Genomic DNA, 17,134 nt, shown 5'->3' with positions numbered 1-17,134 from the left:
AGTCTCTGTGAGTCACGATAGATAGATAGATAAATAATTTCCCCAGCACTGGAATGTAGATCCCAAACCAAACGTCTACCTGTTAGGTACGTCTATTAAAATAACACCTTGGTGAATTTGTTTCTTGTAGAAACTCGAGATTTTGCCTGTGTATGACAGAACTTTAAAGAAAAATGAAAAAAAAAAAAAGATTTAAAAAAAAAAAAGATTTCCTAACCTATTGTCTAACCCATTAGCCCAGAGGTCTACTTCACCACCACCATCGTCACCTAATTTGACATCAGTAATAAACATTATGTAGACTGATCCCCCTTTTTCTATCTTATTTTTTGTTTTAAAGTAATTAAAACATAACATTTAGAAGCCTTGTGAAATGTATGGCAGATTTATATATCCACGGGTGTTCCTAATAAAGGGGTAAATGAGTGCAGCAGTCTTCAGTGTGCTTTTAATCTCAGGAGAATAGCTTTGCAGTCACTGGAGTTTCGTACAGGCTGTGATTACGCTGGCTTTTCATTTCTTTCCTTCTTTTTTTTTCTTTATTGGTTCATGCACAGCGGCCTCTGGCGGCCAAATGATGGACGCGCATGCGAGGGCGTGTGCAAAAAAGGGCTCGTCAGAGGCAGACGTCACGCGGCTACTGGAGGAGGCGTGGCTTGGTTCTGCTGCAGCGGAGAGAAACATGACATGGGGATGAGCGAGAGAGAGGGAGTGAGTGACACAGCCTGATAGGAATAAACGGCTCGTCAGAGGTCTGGACTCCAAACGCTATGATGGGGAGCCATGACTGAAGGCAGAACGGTAAGAGACACGGATGGTTTCATCTCCTTTTACATGTACGTCTATGCTGTATTTCGCACACACGGCGCGACACGTAGATTTGGTAGTGAGCACAAAAGGCTGCCACTGCAGACAGGTGCACCTGCCTTTATGGGAGTACGTGCCTCGATGCATTCAACTTCAGCTCCTGTGCGAATACCTTTAATTTTCTTTGGACGAAGACAAACGCACCGAGGCCACATATTTCCTCGACGGTCTGGGATGCTGTAAACATGGACCTCAATGCTTAGTCACAGACCTTTGTGATGTAGCAATATAATATAGGCTTCATCCGAGGCAGCTGGGTATATATGTTTGCAGCCTAGCCTTAAATCACTTTTTAAAATAAAATAAAATAAATATCCTATTAGGTTTATGAGGCTGTGAAACCGTGAAGGTTATAATATGTATATTTTCTGAGTATTCCAGACATGGGATATTAATCATTCCAATGTTTTTTTTTCTTTTTTCTTTTGGAGGGCCAGGTGGCTTTACATGGAGATGGTGGTAAAATGCATAACGGCTGTTTGTTTTATATTAAATCACAGCAATCTCACTTTCAGCTGAAGCCAAACAATAAGTGCAAACACCACTGCCTCTTTCATTCTGGTGCCTGTATGCTTCTCTTATTGTTGGCCTGGTTGACAAAACCTACCAGCTCTGCCTGCCTGTAAAGATAGTGAGGCCACTGATTCATTGCTGTGGTATTTTTAAAACACATTCACGTCCTCTGACAAAGACCTACATAATAACACCTCTTCTATCACTAATTATATTTGAGCTAGTTGCAACGCTGGTGTAATAAACACCACATAAATATGCAAGATTAGATTTCCGATCAAGTCAACTTTGCTGTCTTAACTTTGCCTCCTAGTCAGGTCTTTACTGCCGGGTTTTAAATTGTTTGCTTAGGTTTGTGAGTCGGGCTGCTGACAGCAGGCGGGTGTGATTTGGAGATAGCTTGAATAGTCGAGGGTAGAGCTACAAAGCTTGGGCCCGTGGCTGCAAGACCAGGCCAGGCCAGGCCAATGCCAGCTCCGTGGAGGGCTTCTGTGCAGCAGGGCACTGGGGAGAGGGCACTTGGCACCTGATCAGTTACCACAGTGAATTCTGTTCCTGTCAGTGGCATTTATCTACAGAAAAGCAGAGCAGAGATGACGGCTGTTGTTGAACTCAGTTGGGCTTTCATGTCACCGAGGCAGTGCCGCTTTATCAAACTGCTCTTCGGCTGATACAGAATGACACCTCCTTGCAAACATCGGTGCCAGTTCCACTACCTACTCGAAAACCTCAGCAGAGAAATTCCCTTCACAACGCATCACTATGGAAAAAAAACCAACAACATTAGATGCATAATAAATGCAACATTTCAGATATTCAGCATTTTACAGCATTTCATGCATATTTTGCATCAGAAACAAGTTCTAATTAAAGTGTTTCTACACTGGTATTAATGTACACAATCAAAAAATATAGATGGGAAGAAGAATCCATCTCCGTGCTTGATGCCCCAAAGTTTAGTGCTTTAGAGGAGATGAAATGAGTCAAGTGCCCATGGTAATCATGGCCAATCACTGACTGCGTAGCTCTGAAGTGGGGCCTGTTCTTCAGACATCTCTACAGGTGGGGAGGCAGTGTTAAGTGGTCTGTCTGCAGGCGGAGGGAGGTCAGCTAGAGGCCAAAGATGCAGGCAGAGGGGCTTCTTTCACACATCAGCATAGCAAGTAGTGGTTAGCTTTCCAGCCACTGCGCTCTGGTCCAGTGTGAGGCCTTTTTTCTTGAGGCCCTAATTCAGCACACTGTTGAATTTGCGTATGAATGAAAATATGACGTGTACCTCCAAATTACAGATCACCTGTCTCATAAAGCTCCAATAAATCCCTGCACAAGTATTTCCTTTCATACTGCGGTAAAGGCTTCATTCACAGAAGTGTTGTAATAAGATTATTGTGGAAATCCTTTATTGTAGTTTCTATATTTGTCCACGTATACTAGAAAGGGCTTGTGTTTTACAGTTTCGAGTTTTTGATGTCTGAATAACTTTAGAGCTACGTATAAGCTTGCAACCAAAATCCAAAGGGGAGCAACGCAACCTTAAGGTTCCTTAAAAATTCTGTCGTGACGAAGCGCTGACATTTTTGTGTCGTTTTTGTTTAAAGTGATAAGCTGAGACACATGCCAATCAAGCAAACACTCCCACAAAGATGGCCCTCTTTCACCTTTTATGTTGTCGAAATGAATCATTTGTCAGTCGATTAACAGGGACGGCATCCACAAGCCAAGTTTAAATGAAAAGCATTTAAATTCAGAGAATTTCAGAGCTTTCCTTTTAATGTCGAATAATGTTTAATACAGTCAGCTTTCCATGAGCGACTTAAGGTATTTTCCCCATTGTCTTCACTTTTTAATCTGATGTTTAATTTAGAAAACAACCTCTGAAACTCACTCTACTTCCTTTTATTAGCCACTTAAGAAACAACTTCTTGAATCTACCAGGTTTCAACAGATGGTTCGATATGATGTTTGCTCAAACGCAACCTGTAAGAAAGAGGGCTCAGCTGAGACAGGGGGCAACAGGAACTGGATTTTAGGCTGTAGCAAGGAGACGTATGCGTGTGAACACGTTTGTGTCTGCTCCTCCTGCACCTAATTGCATTTGTGTTGCTTGGCTTGTCTGGTGCTGAGTCTGGGAGCAGGGTGCTGCTGGAGACGTCTGCCATTGAAACATTCCCCCCTCAAGGCCTAGTGGGCACAGCCATCCCCTGTCTTGCCTTGAATCAGCAGGGGAGCAGTTTCTAAATCAAACAGAACACTGTTGCACAGGATACCCTTGGTGACTCAATTTAGATTCATGCAGGCCCACAGCGTAGGTCATTTCCATTCATTCCGAGAAATAGGTCAGGCTTCTTTTTCTCCTGCAAATTCCAGCTGTATTTGGTAGAAACTCTGTGTTTCTCCATTTTGTCACATATTAAAAGGCAAACGCACTCACGGGTACGGGTAGAGAGAAGCAGCCGTGCTGTATTTGACTGTAGTCTTCACGTCATTCATTTTCTTAAGTAGAGAAAGAAAACGCTACCCTGTCTATCACTGTCACTGCCCTGTCTTTCCTCTTTGCTTGTTAAGCCAACGAATATATCATTGAATGTTTGACGAAACCCATTCACGGACCAATCAGGAGCCAGTTCAAAAATGTCTGAGAGAAATCGACTGTGTCAGGAATAACTAGTTTTTGTTTACTTATGAACGTTTTCGCTGAACATGTTGATGTCCCCCTACATTTATAGTCACATAGCTGCAGATACTATACATTCATAATTTCACAAGAATCTGTGGTGGGAGGTGTGCTTTGATCATTTCCCTGCAGCTGGTTTCCTCCCACCAGCTTTTGGTGCATCTTTTTACATACTCTAGCTGCGTGGTCTGGACTCCATGTGAGGTCACAGTACGTGTAGGCTGGGGTCACGGAGCATTTTTTTAAAAGATGGTTTAATTGTTTCCCGTACAAAGAAGGAGTAGTGCTTCAATTTGTGCAGTTTATTTGAATTCAATGATACTTTTGAAAATACTGTGCTCGCTTTAGTCAGTTTGACAACACTAACTGCTGTGGCACGTAAGATTTTAGTGTCTTATGATTGTAATCCTCAAGGTTTCCTGGCAAATTGAACAGCTGGCTCTTGTAACCAGCCATTTGGATGTGGGGGAAGTGGCTAGCCTAGCTGTAGGGAGTTGGTAAAAGGCCAAACAACCAAAATAGCAAGATTTAAGGTGAACTTATGATCTGGTGATTCCCTAATAACTGTGTTCTGAGAAGAGACAAACTTTTAACTGGAAACAGAATTTAAAGGATCTTCTACATATGCCTTGGTGGCAGATACAACAGGGCATTCAGAGGTCCTGCTCGCTCTGTGATAATAGGTTGGTATGGGTTCAATAACATGCAAAGAGCTAGGAACACATTAGGAAAATGTGGTGTTGAAGTGAATAATGTACAGATTAATGGGAAATATAGGGAAAATTTGAGCCTTTGAAACCAAATAGTGAATCAATTAAAGGGATTTGGTGGCTCTCTTACATTGTGGGGGCATTTTGCTGGGTTCCCTTTTTCTTTAAAAGGAAGAGTCACCGCAGTTTTGTTCTATTCGCTTTCATCCTGTGACAAAACATTTCTATCCTGATCATAATTCTGATGGCCACCAAATAATAAGCAAATCTTTGGAAGAACGGTTAATTTCCACAAATGTTATGAATCAGAACAAACAAGGGGTATTTTGAAATTGTTTCCTTGGGCATCCCTCTTCACCTCGTTTGGCTAGCAACCTAATTGTCTCTCTCAAACTGCTCTCGAGTTTACTTGAGTGATATATATTCATTTAATACCAAGATTATGTTCTGTTATGATTAGTTATTTGAATACTTTTTCAGCATCTTTGCATATTAAAACTTAACTGTCCTGTTAGGGTTCCTTATATTGGACAGAGGCTGTTTAGGAAGGGCTTAGCAAAGGAGAGTATAAAGGTACAAATGCTCCCTAGGGGTTTGTATACCTGACATGTTTTATTTTGAGTACTATATTAAGGATAAGGTTATGTGATACTGCCCTCTCCACCTACTTGAGTGTACATGCACAGCCATGCATGCACCCTCCCACACAATCAATCCAAAAGTGATGAAACTCTGTACAATGTTGGTATTGTGTGATGTAGATTTTGATATATAACAGGTGTCAGAATATCTTTTTATCTGTTTCCCTTCTTGTTCGAATGACCATGAAATTTCTTATTTGCCTGTGTAGTGTATTGTTTTAATAATAGATTATATTGTTACAAAGACATCTGTCAAACAGGGATTTTTGTAGGTGATTGGGTAGGAGCATCTTCAAAACAGCAGCTCTCGCAGTGGTTTGACAGTACCTATCCAAATGTGCACAAAAAAGGAGAGCCAGTGGTGACAGTGTCAAGGGTGTTAAAGGCTGACTGATCCTTTTGGGGGAGAGAGGGCTGGGTTTGCACTCCAATTTCACAGAAGAGTTACTGTCTTGCAAATAGCTGAAGACTTAATACTAATGAAAGCTGTCAGAATATACAGAGAACTTCATAAGGGGCTTTGTAAGTGCAGGCTGGTATACGTGCCCATCTTGACCTGTCTGTTGCCAAAATCATCTACAATGGGCCTGAATATCCAAACTAGGCCACTGAGCGATGGCTCAGTCTGATGAGTTCTGTGTTGTTTTTTACAGTTACGTCCATAATTTGTCAGACGGAGACACAGTTTTTGCAGTTTTACCTCTGTACACCACCACAGTGGATTTTAAATCAAGTAATCAAGTGGTTTCTCAAAAGGGTTGCATTAACTGTTTAGGAATTAATTCAACATTAATTGTAAAACATACTTTAATGTAATTTTAATCATAAAGACTGCTTTTAATACTTGAAAGTATTTTGCAGTTAATGACTCCCTGAAGTTTAGAACCCATGAAGAACAATTGCATTCCTCCCTTGATGAGCTCTGCCAGACATTTCGATGCTGGGGAGCCCAGCTGTCTTGGGGCGAGAGGCAGGGTACACCCTGGACAGGTCGCAGTTTGAATCAATTTCAGATATTAAATCTCCTTTATTTATCATGCAAGAATGAAATGAACAGGCGTCATGTAGCCATGATGCTGCAGACTGTGTATAAAAATCACTCTAATTACTAAACATTTAACAAAATCCTCGTAAAACCTTTTAAATTGATACCATCATTGGTACCATCACTTCAATCACATATTGGCTTTGCTCCTGTGGTGATGTACAGAAAAAAAAACTGCAAAAAACTGTCTTTGTCCAAGGAATTATGGACCAAACTATATCATGTGGATATCTGGGTGCAGTGTTACTGTTTACTCTGGGAGTAAATGGCAGAAGGATACACATTAGGGGAAAAAAGCAAACTGGGAGAAGCAGTATGAAGCTTTAGGTAATGTTCTCCTGGGAAATCTTTCATCCTTGCATTTGTCGCATATAGCCGCTCATGGCAACAGTATTCCCTGGTAGCAGTGGCCCGAAATAGTTTATGTTGTGGACTTGGTTTCCAGACTCCGCGGGTTTCAGTGTAATCATCTGTGGGATGTGTTGGATCTGGTCTGTGAATTCAACATAGACTGCAACATGGATTTGCCTCTAACGTCTCAGTGCCCAGTACAACAGGACATCTTCAGAGGGCACGTTCAGTCCATTCATCAAAGCGTAAAAGCAGCACAAGGGCGCCCTACACTGTATTGTTCTCCCGATTTCTCATGGTACCAAGATGAAATCATGGAAATAATCAGGCTAGCAAGATATTTTGAAGTACTGTATATCCTCTTTCCATAACTGTGTGGTCGTTCTGAAATTCAAAGAGTGAATTGAAGGGACATCATTCGAACCTGCTTTATACATTTTTTGGTCATAGACAAGTAAAGTAACAGTGTAGTTGGATAATCTGCAGGAGATGAAAAGCTTATAAACCCATCGTACAAGAGATCCTCAAGAACTGAGAGTACTCAAAGACTTGCAGGCCTTTGAGCTTGTGAGAATAGTGAAAGCAAGCACTAACAGAGGACACTCTCCCTCAGCAGAAACTCAAACAGGAAACACCAGCTGGCTTCACTTATCTCACGTGGCATCAGAAGATTCATCATATTCAGACAACAAGCATTTCTATATATCTAATCTGTGCATATCTTACCCTACGTGCTTGAAACACTCTCTGCAAGACTTTAGTATACCTGACATAGGTTGCGAAGTAACAATATGCAAGTTTTTTGTTTGCCTTTGTTTGGCTTTTTTCTTCAAATCAACAAAAGTCAAGCTCCTGCTTTGGAAGTGCTTCAGTCTGTAGTCGCAGCTGTCTGCTTGTGGCATTCTTTCTAAAAGGAACCAGTCGGGAAAAGAGGTATTGGCCGCTGCAGCAGGAAGGCTGAAGGGACTGACATTTTAAGGGGTGATGATCTTGTTCTGTGCCCCTCAGCAACCAGCTCTTTGTTTCGGTGCACGCTGTACACACAGCTGAGCTGTGTTCAGCTCTGCCAGAACCAGAAATTTAATTTCACTCCACAGTCATGTGAAAAGGAAAGTTTTATGGAAAGACTCTGTATGACTTTATCAGTCTCTTAATTCTTGTGAAGGGATTTTGGTCCACTCGTCTTTACAACATTGCTTCAGTTCATTGTGGTTTGTGGATGTTCATTTATGCAGAGCTTTGTTAAGGTCCTGCCACAGCCTGTCAGTCAGGTTGAGGTTTGGACTTTTGGACATTGCAACATCTTTATTTTTTTCTTTTTCAGCCATTGTGTTATAGATTTGCTGCTGCAATTGTGATCATTGTCTTGTTGCACGAACCAGTTTTGGCCAATTTTTAGTTTTAGCAATCAGATGACGTCATATTTGACTCTAGAATACTTATCGTAGTCAAATCAATGACTGCTAGATTCCCAGGTCATGTAGCAGCAAAATAAACCCAAACATCACCTCTTGACCACTGTGGTTGACAGTTTATATGAGGTGTTAGCTCTGATGTGCTGATTTTCTGTTTCATTTGGTCTCTTCTGTCAAGCGGATGCTGCTCTTTCTTGTCTAATCTAAGCTGTGCTGGCGTGTTCCTTTTTCTTTTTCTTTTCTAATTGTACTGCCTTGAACTTTAACATTTAAGATGCCGTCTGAGGCCTGTAGAGTCTTAAGATCTACCTCTCGGGGTTTGTTTGCAGTTTCTCTGAGCATTACACAGTCTGACCTTGGGGTGTATTTGCTGGGAACATTGTTGCATTGTGTCAACGCACATCTGAATGCTCCACACTAATAAACTGACAAAACTTATGCTTTTATAGAGGTGCTCACACTTGCTGATGATCATTTAATCAAGTGCATTTGATTAACAGCACCGGGCTGCTCCTTACCCCGTTTAAGTACACCCCGAGGGGCTACTTAAATTTTTAACAGGACTCCAAAATGATGTACGAGGTGCGAACTCTTGTTTTTGTCTCTGTAAATAATCCAAAACAAGCATAAAGCAGAAAAGTTGTTTGTAAACTTTAATAAAGCCTGATAGTAAGTTGTGTTTTTTTGGGTTTTTTTACCTTTTAATTGGTGTTATACGATCAAGGTCCCTCAGGTACTGTAAACAGCACATTATCCATGTTGTGGAGTGCATCATTAATCACAATTTACCTCAAATAATAATAATGTGATAATACATTTTAGCGCTAATTGACAAAATCTCTTCACTACATAAATTTGCTGTGGTGGCGGTATGCAGCGCAGTAATGAAATGCAAAGTGACATTATTGCTTCTGGCAGCATCTTTCTCACAGCAGCTAACAGTAATCTGCGCAGAGGTGTGCTTTTTTTTAAAGTTTAAAGTATGAGAGAAGAACAAAAGGTAACGGTATGAGTGTACACTGTACGCCACTTCATTATAGACACTGTCAAGAGGTCAAGAAATTTTGCCTTGCATTAAACAAAAGTAATTAGGGTTTGACGTAAAACAGAGCGCATCGTTCCACATTGTCAGCTTACCCTCTTCCTCCATGTTCTTGTCCATGGAAGTGCTTCTCAGCAGTTGATTTCTCTGAGTGTGGGGATGCTCTCAAATCCCTGCAAAGACGTGTCATCTGTTGGTTTTTCTGATGGCAGGGTAAGTCCCGCTACTGAATAAAGTATTATGGAGGGCCAAGCAGGGACACAGCACACTCCCAGATGCTGATTGGAGAGGGAGAGACAGACATGGCGGGTGCTCGCAAAAATCTAAATGATTTACCATGATGAGCTGACACCTGGTCAAGACGTCTGCTGTCCAGTGCATTGATTGAAACAGCATGCATTCCACAGTCCACCTATTATACTGTCTAGATGATGGGATATACGCATTTAAACCAAACAGGGACCTTGAAAAATGAAACCAATGTACCGGTAGAAGTAAAAAAAAAAACTGCAGTTCTTTAAAAAGCCACTTGAGGCAGTGTCCGTGTTCAGGGATTCAAATGGTTTTGGTCTCTATTGCTAATTTCTCCCTTCATAACATCTGCATCAAATATTAGTACTATTCTTTTTTAACCCACATGTTTGGATTTTGTTAAGGTTTTAAGTTAGAGATGTGGCCACTTGAATTGACATGCTTTGACATTTGCTTTGACATGGGCCTGTTGGTTTTTGCAGTGTTTTCTTCTTCTTTTTAAAAAAAATCGCATTAACTGTCTAAATAATACGGCCTGCTGCATGGAACAGCACATCGAAGAAGTCATCGGTCCAGTTTTGGTGAGTGGCTGCTTTAGCATGGATTAGCAGGCATCTGTGTTTGCGCATTGGAGTCATACAGTTTATTTATGCAGTTTTCTAACAAATTTGTCCTCATTCGTTGATAGATCGCATCAAAAATATGGTAACTTCTAGCTCCAGGAAATTACGATGATGATGGCCATAAAGCTAACCTGATGCCCATCTTTTATCTACAGTCTGTGACGTGAAGGCGCATGCACACACTCCTGAAGCACGTATGCAGTCACCACAATTGCAAGGTTGTTATTATAGCTGCAATTAAGGAGGGACAGAGATTGAGTCTGGCTAACTGATATAAAGTCTGAATAGCAAGTGGCACTTCCACCACTCTGCAATGAAATTCGCTAATTGAATTTTGTGCTCTCAAGCAAGGACAGTCAAAGTGCTTAGTGTTTAGCTTGGCGAGACATTATAATATCCCATTACATGCATTTCCCATGCTAGGAATGTGTGCATTGTAATTTTGAAGCATGCTAATGGACTGCGTTGATTATTCGGTACCGATGCAAGGTGGAAATGAACTGTTTTCCTGGAGCTGTGCTCATTTGTTTCTCCGACATATAATTACCCCAAGTTAAATGTTTTTCCATTACTGTATTTTGCCAGTCTGTGCATTTATGTATTGGCTTCATCAATAATAGCTGTTGCTGTTGTTGTTTGCTTTTGCTGTCTTCATCTTGTACTATATTAAAATGTCTGAGCTGTGTCCATTGTTGCAAAAATAACGGGCTTGTTTTTGTGTTTCTCTCAGACCATAACTGAGAGGGTGGCTTGACATTTTGCTGTGCACAGGCATGTGAATAAGTACTGGGTTAGCATGAATGCCATCCTTTATTAGCTGTCTTGTGTGTTTTGGCAGCCCTTTGTGGAAGCACTTGCTCCGTTAGCTTTGAGATTGGTAAACACGCCGAGGGAACACTGAGTGAACATGCCACAGTGTTCCACACAAACAGGAAAACGTGTGCATATTTTGCATTCACACACACTCATGAACTCCAGAGAGGGGGATCATAGGGTGTTTATCTACCAGTGTTGAGCGCAGCAGTTTGGGCCTGTCGGTTCCTGAAACTGCTAACTGCAGCTCAGCTCACACGCTGGTGATGAAGCCACAGTTGGCTTGAGGAAGCTGCTTCTGCGAGCCAGAATATAAGATTTTATTCCCTGCTTGCCTTGAAGAATCCAAAATATTCCATCCACTAGCGGAGGGATTGCACACTTTGAAGACTGATTTGATTCAATTTGTGTTTAAACAACGAGCCCACATCTTCCATCCAACCGTGATGCACGGGTCTCATGCCACTGTTTTATAAACCAGGCTCAGGTTTTAGGTTTCAGATGTTCTGCTGACACTGAACTAGTATACTGATGGGAAACTATATAGTGAACAGGTTGTTTATGAGCAGTATGCGCTGAGTCAGCCTCTGTGATTGCATTGTTATTTATTTATGAATGTCATTTTCTTTGCAACAGTAACAAATGTTTATCGACCAAAAATCTTTGTTTGAGCCAATCAGTCAGTTTTCTTTAACAAGAAGACACATCGCACAATGAGCAATCAGCAGAAAAACAAAGATCAGATCAGAAGAAATTGTAAATCAAAGTTGATCATTTATATGTACATTTATAAAGAGAAAAGAAAAGGAAAAACAGTCTCCTCTCATGCTGGCGTTGGGTTGAAGACTGACACCAGATGTTCTGCCATTGGCAAGTTTAGCAGTAGATTGTCACCATGTCACACTAAGTCTTTATAAAAAGGTTTCATCCACCATCGTCAGACTAAAAATGTTGAATTCTTTTCGTATTAGGTGGAAACCAATGTTAAGGCGATGAACTTTGTCATAGCTAGCTGAAGGCTGGTGATGTGTGACCTGGTGCCATAAATCAACTTCTAAGAGGAGAATGTATCAGATGTACTGCTACTGCCTTGTCAGTACTGGCCAACAGGGCTGACTACAGGGACCCTGAAACTGGTAGCTGATGGATCGGTGATAGGCCCCTGTCACACATGGCTAAAGGAAGTGAGTATTCCCCAACTGATTCTGGAGTGGTTGCTGGGAATAGCTATGAAACTGTTTGCTAAAGCACCAGTCACGCAAGCTCAGAGAACAGTCAGGGATCCCCCTGGTAACCACTGCTCATTGGGGAGTTGCTCATTGCTCAATTGCTCATGGATTCCAATTGCTAAGTGATTCCTAGAGGTTGCTTTGTTGCCCCAGTGACAGCCAGCAACCACTGGCCAACTGGATGGAGAATACACATTTTTCCTACCAACCAGAGCATGTCAGTAGGTTACTGATTGTTCTTTTGGCCTATGAGACTGAGGCCTTAGATAGCTAGCTAATGATAGCTCAGTTGCAAACACCATTGCTTTGACAGTGAAGAATTACTTGTCTTTACCTCAATATTGACACGTCCACATGAAAATTACATGTAAATGTGCTTTTGTAGTTGATGCATGAATATAAGTGCAGGATTGTAGATAGTGCATAATTAAGATCTCATAAATCTAGCACCTTTACAGGTATCCCTATAGCAAAGCCAAGCCCCTCCTGCAGCCTCCTTTGAGTGCACCCTGGGTTGTTTTCTGTGTGTCTTTGCCCCCTCACTCTCTCCCTCACGTTCCTTTATGAGCTAGATTGTCTTACCAAAAAAAAAGACAAAAGGACCAAAAAATATTCTAGCACTTTTATTTTGGGAAGTTACCACAGCAATATTATAGTGTTTAGCCCAAATTTTGCACTAGTGAGGAGCAACTATGCAGAAGTGCTGCAGAGGTGGGCCGACAGTCGACTAGGACAACGCCTGGCGTGCTCTCGATTCCTCTCTCTGTGAGGTTACAAACTCTTTAGTTTGCACTTTCGGCATCTGCTGTTTCGGGAAAGTTAGCAGATGCCAAATGTGCAAACAAACGTAGCAGTGACGTTAACTCTAATGACTTTAAACCTCAGGATCCTAAGATGGATAACGTTATTAGGGTAAACAACAGTGCACAGATAGTAGCTCAGTCGGTAAAATAGAAAGTGTTAGATGCTGACACAAACGTGACGGAGAAGAGGGAAAGAGCAGAGCTGGTGAGAAAGTAGATGAAAAACATTGCTCAGAAACTTTGCTCTCTTAACTTTGGCTGTTTATGCAAAACATGCCTTAATCCTACATTCTTTCTAATGGTTTGGCCTTCAGGAAATTATGCCTTAACTCCTTTGATCCGTGTCTTCAATAAATATTTTCCTGATGAGTTTAATGTCTAGTTTTAAGCTGTACCAACGTGATTGTCATTTTATTAATTAAGATCCCAAGAGTGAGAAGTGGATAAGGTACGGTGGGCTTCAGGACAAGTTTCTACTCTGAGAAAATCTGCACTCTTACAGTTTGATCTATCTCTCATTCATCATGTCAAGCTTAAAAACTACACATACGCACACACGAATATTTACATGCACACACATGAAGTCCAAATCATACAGAAGACAAGGCATAAGCTTGTGTGGTGCAGACTAGGGCTGCCACGATTAGTTGACTAGTCACGATTACGTCAACTATCAAAATCGTCGATGGCTAATTTAATAGTCGACATGTCGTTTGAAACTTTGTAAGATGCTGAAAGATGCAGGAAGAAGTAGTAGGATTTAAGAGTGTAATAACGGACTGAAAAAGAAGATGGCAGAAATGCATCTACAAGGATGCCAGCTGCCGTTAAACACTGAAGAAGAAGAAGAAGAAGCAGTCTCCGGTATCATAGTTGTGTCCAAATTCAGGGGCCGCATCCTTCAGAGGCCGTATTTGTAGGCCGATTACGTCACAACAACGCAACGAAGGCTGTCCGAATTCGAAGACTCTGACAAATGCGGCCGATAAATGCGTCCTCCTTTTCCCCAGATTTGAAGGATGGGTCGGGTGTATCCTTCGTGGCCCAACCTATCCCAGAATTCATAGCGTGGCTCAGCCAGGGTGGCTGTGGCTACAATGTACAATGTAGCTGCCATCACCAGTTTCCAACAATGGCGGCAGCTACTTCGTTTTAATATAACTCTTTCTGGGTCACGAAATAAACTTTTAAGATATTTTAAGGCGAGAATGTAGCTGTGTAAACTTCAAATGTTGGCTCGATTTATCAAGACACCGCATATTTGCAAAAGTGCTCTGACGTTTTCGGAGACGTCTGTTACCCACCACCTCGGTAGCTAGTCGGGGGTTCACGGCTCACTAGAGCCGGTGAGAACACCGAACTCCCGGCACATTGTTTTCAGACCTCCCACGGTCTTTCGCTACTCAGGTTAAACATGATATATGAGTCACTTAGATAACTTAAAAATGTTATTGTTTGGCTTTTTTCAATGTTTTATTTGTTCCTGAGTAAATCGATTGGGCTGAGATTAAAGTTATAGTTTTTACACCGCTGAATAAACATCAAGCAGAAAACTGATTAAACAGAAATGTGAAATGATCGAGAATTTACTCCAATGTCCTGTTATATATTAGGGAGCAAGGAGCAGACGGCTGAGTGTATTAAACTCCACCGAGACAATCTGCAAATTTAATAACAAGTTTAATAAACTATCATCTTGTCTTTATTTTTGGTTAGCACATACCTTAAACACTTCAAGCTGCAAGCTAATGATAGTTATATAAGAGCAGATGCATGCTGGTGCGATAAGCTGTACGTTTTACGTCCAATGGATGCATGATCTGATTAGTCGACTAATCGCAAAAATAATCGGTGACTAGTCGACTATCAAAATAATTGTTTGTGGCAGCCTACCGCAGACCCATGCACACTCAGACACAGCTATGTGACAAGTGTTGATCTGTGTGGAGGTGTGGCGTGAAATTATGGCTTTGCAGTTTTAACTAACTTGTGAATATCAAAAGGATGATATTGATATAATGCATCAATGGGGAAATTTGATCATTTTAATTAAAAAGATTGGAATCTTTCCCCCCTTTTTTGGTTTTCTAATGGGTGGCGATGAACTGAGAAGGCAAAACTGGTTGTTTCTCATAGCTAGCTGAAGGCTGGTGATGTGTGACATGGCGCCGTGAATCACCTTCTCAGAGAAGAATGTTTCAGATCAGCCCAATCAGATCAAACCAAGCTAGATTTGGAGTATGGAGAGGTAATGAAAGACATGCCAGTCTTCCTGCGTAGCCAGAGTGCCATCAGATAATTTGGATACTGATGTTTATATGTTGTTTTAAAGAGCAAAATTTGTTAAAACATGCACCAAACCTGGACTTTGTTTGCGTGTGTGTTTTCTGTCTTCTTCTGAGAGATAAACATAAAATCGTAATATTTAATATTTGAAATTAATGGGAAATTGACAGCTTTGTGCTACAATTCTGCCGAGTGCACAGTATTTTCTGTTGTAATACAAACTGTGTAGTTCTCTTCAATGTAGTTTCACCTGATGCTAAATTATTTCTTTGGATGTAATAACAAGCAGCTTATAAAAATTACTGACATTCATCTAGTGTCATTGGTAGGTACTGGATTGTGAAATCAGCTTTACAAAGCTTTTCTTTCTTTTTACCACTTATATATACAATTTTTTCCAGTGACAATGCCATCAATGGACCAAAATAGAGTATTTCTTGTGTAATGTGTATTTTTTTTGTTCCCTCCTCTGAATAGTATACCGTATGTGTGTTTGCTCTCCTCTGATTAGAAGCAGTGCTTGGTGGTTGTTGAAAGCATGCTGTAAGGAGGAGGCAATCAAAATCCAAAGTGGAAGCAGACAGGGCATTTTTATGGCCATATAACCCATGAACAAACTGAAAATTAATGAAATCTAACAGTCTGCAAAGCATGTAACCAATTGGTTGTGTAATCTGACAGCTACATTAAATCACATTTAAAAAAGCTGGAAATCTAAATCAGAACAGGGGCAGGCTTTTGAAAATCCTGTTTGAGAGCATAACTGCACATGCATGCACTGCTGCTGACCTCATATAGGGTTTGCTGCCTGGCTATTTTCCAGTTATGGAGCAGATGCAGTGCAAAGAGTAGAGTGTGAGTGTTTGTACAGTATGTTCACCTCCCACCTGCTGTGTATCAGCCTTGCACGTGGGCGATCAGCGCTCACTATGGAGACAATTATCTCAGCTATAACTCATCATCTCGCTGTAAAATGGTTACATACACATGCACATCATGGAAAGAAAAGAGGCTGGTGGCACATTTTCACATAATGGCGTAATTTATGGAAAATGACATCTTTAATAGATGACAAATAATCTGTGTGGAACAAATTGCGTTGAATTGATTTTTCCTGTCCATTTAACTATTCGCAAAGAGAGAACTGCACTTTTTCCTTAGGTGTTTTTTTTTTTTTTTAGATTCACTCACAGTTACCTAATTTCACACATTTTAATCACCCAATACGCAGTGTTGAACATATCAACGGAAGTAGTGGGTGGGACCCCGAGTGTGAGTATTAGCTTAGTGTTGAGGTAAAAAAATAAGTTCAAAAATAATGCCGCATTTCTTAAAAGGTTCATTAAAATTCAGTGGCTATAAGGGCCGTTAAGTAAAGGATTCACGCAGGTAGCTTTATTTACTGGTGGTGTATAGTTCGATAAATCATCTTAAATGCCACCCAATAAAAAGCATCTTTGGTATTTCAGTTATAAACATTAGGAACGAATTACTCTCTGTAGGGTGGATCCGTCAACTCCATGGGTTGGTCTGTTGATAATAATTAAGTTGTTGTCTATCAAAACTTGTAACTGAGCTAAACTCTATATCTAATTAATTTTGTTTTGTAAATGCAGTTAAAATACACACTTTGACTCTATTCTGTTATTTGCGTATCTGTCTGCTACTCGAAAGTTGAGGGAGAGTGAACACAAACACTTAGAGATAGTGGCTGTTGCAAGACCACAAGTTTTTTTGTTTTTTTTTTCACTTCTAGCCTGCAAGTAGAAGTGTTCAGACCACAAGATCAAAGTTACAGAACATACAGCTTGCAGCAAACGAGTTTCTCTCTGAGACAGATATATAGAGTACTGGCATAAAAGGGTACTTA

The 17,134-nt window shown here is 40.9% G+C and overlaps 1 protein-coding gene across 3 annotated transcripts in view; it reads left to right on the top strand.

The window, feature by feature from the left end:
* otud7a (OTU deubiquitinase 7A) overlaps positions 1 to 17,134 on the top strand; it is a 42,925-nt gene that overhangs the window by 129 nt on the left and 25,662 nt on the right. For 2 of the 3 annotated variants that reach the window (XM_082542125.1, XM_082542123.1), the window contains exon 2: positions 558 to 801. The gene's annotated coding sequence lies outside the window, so the exon portion shown is untranslated. Of the gene's footprint in view, positions 1 to 5; positions 87 to 557; positions 802 to 17,134 lie in introns of those variants that run through there. The other variant, XM_082542124.1, reaches the window with a different exon arrangement.

This window comes from Aulonocara stuartgranti, assembly GCF_965226115.1.
Source record: "Aulonocara stuartgranti genome assembly, chromosome: 7".
NCBI lineage: Eukaryota > Metazoa > Chordata > Actinopteri > Cichliformes > Cichlidae > Aulonocara > Aulonocara stuartgranti.
This window is presented reverse-complemented; position numbering and strand designations above follow the sequence as displayed.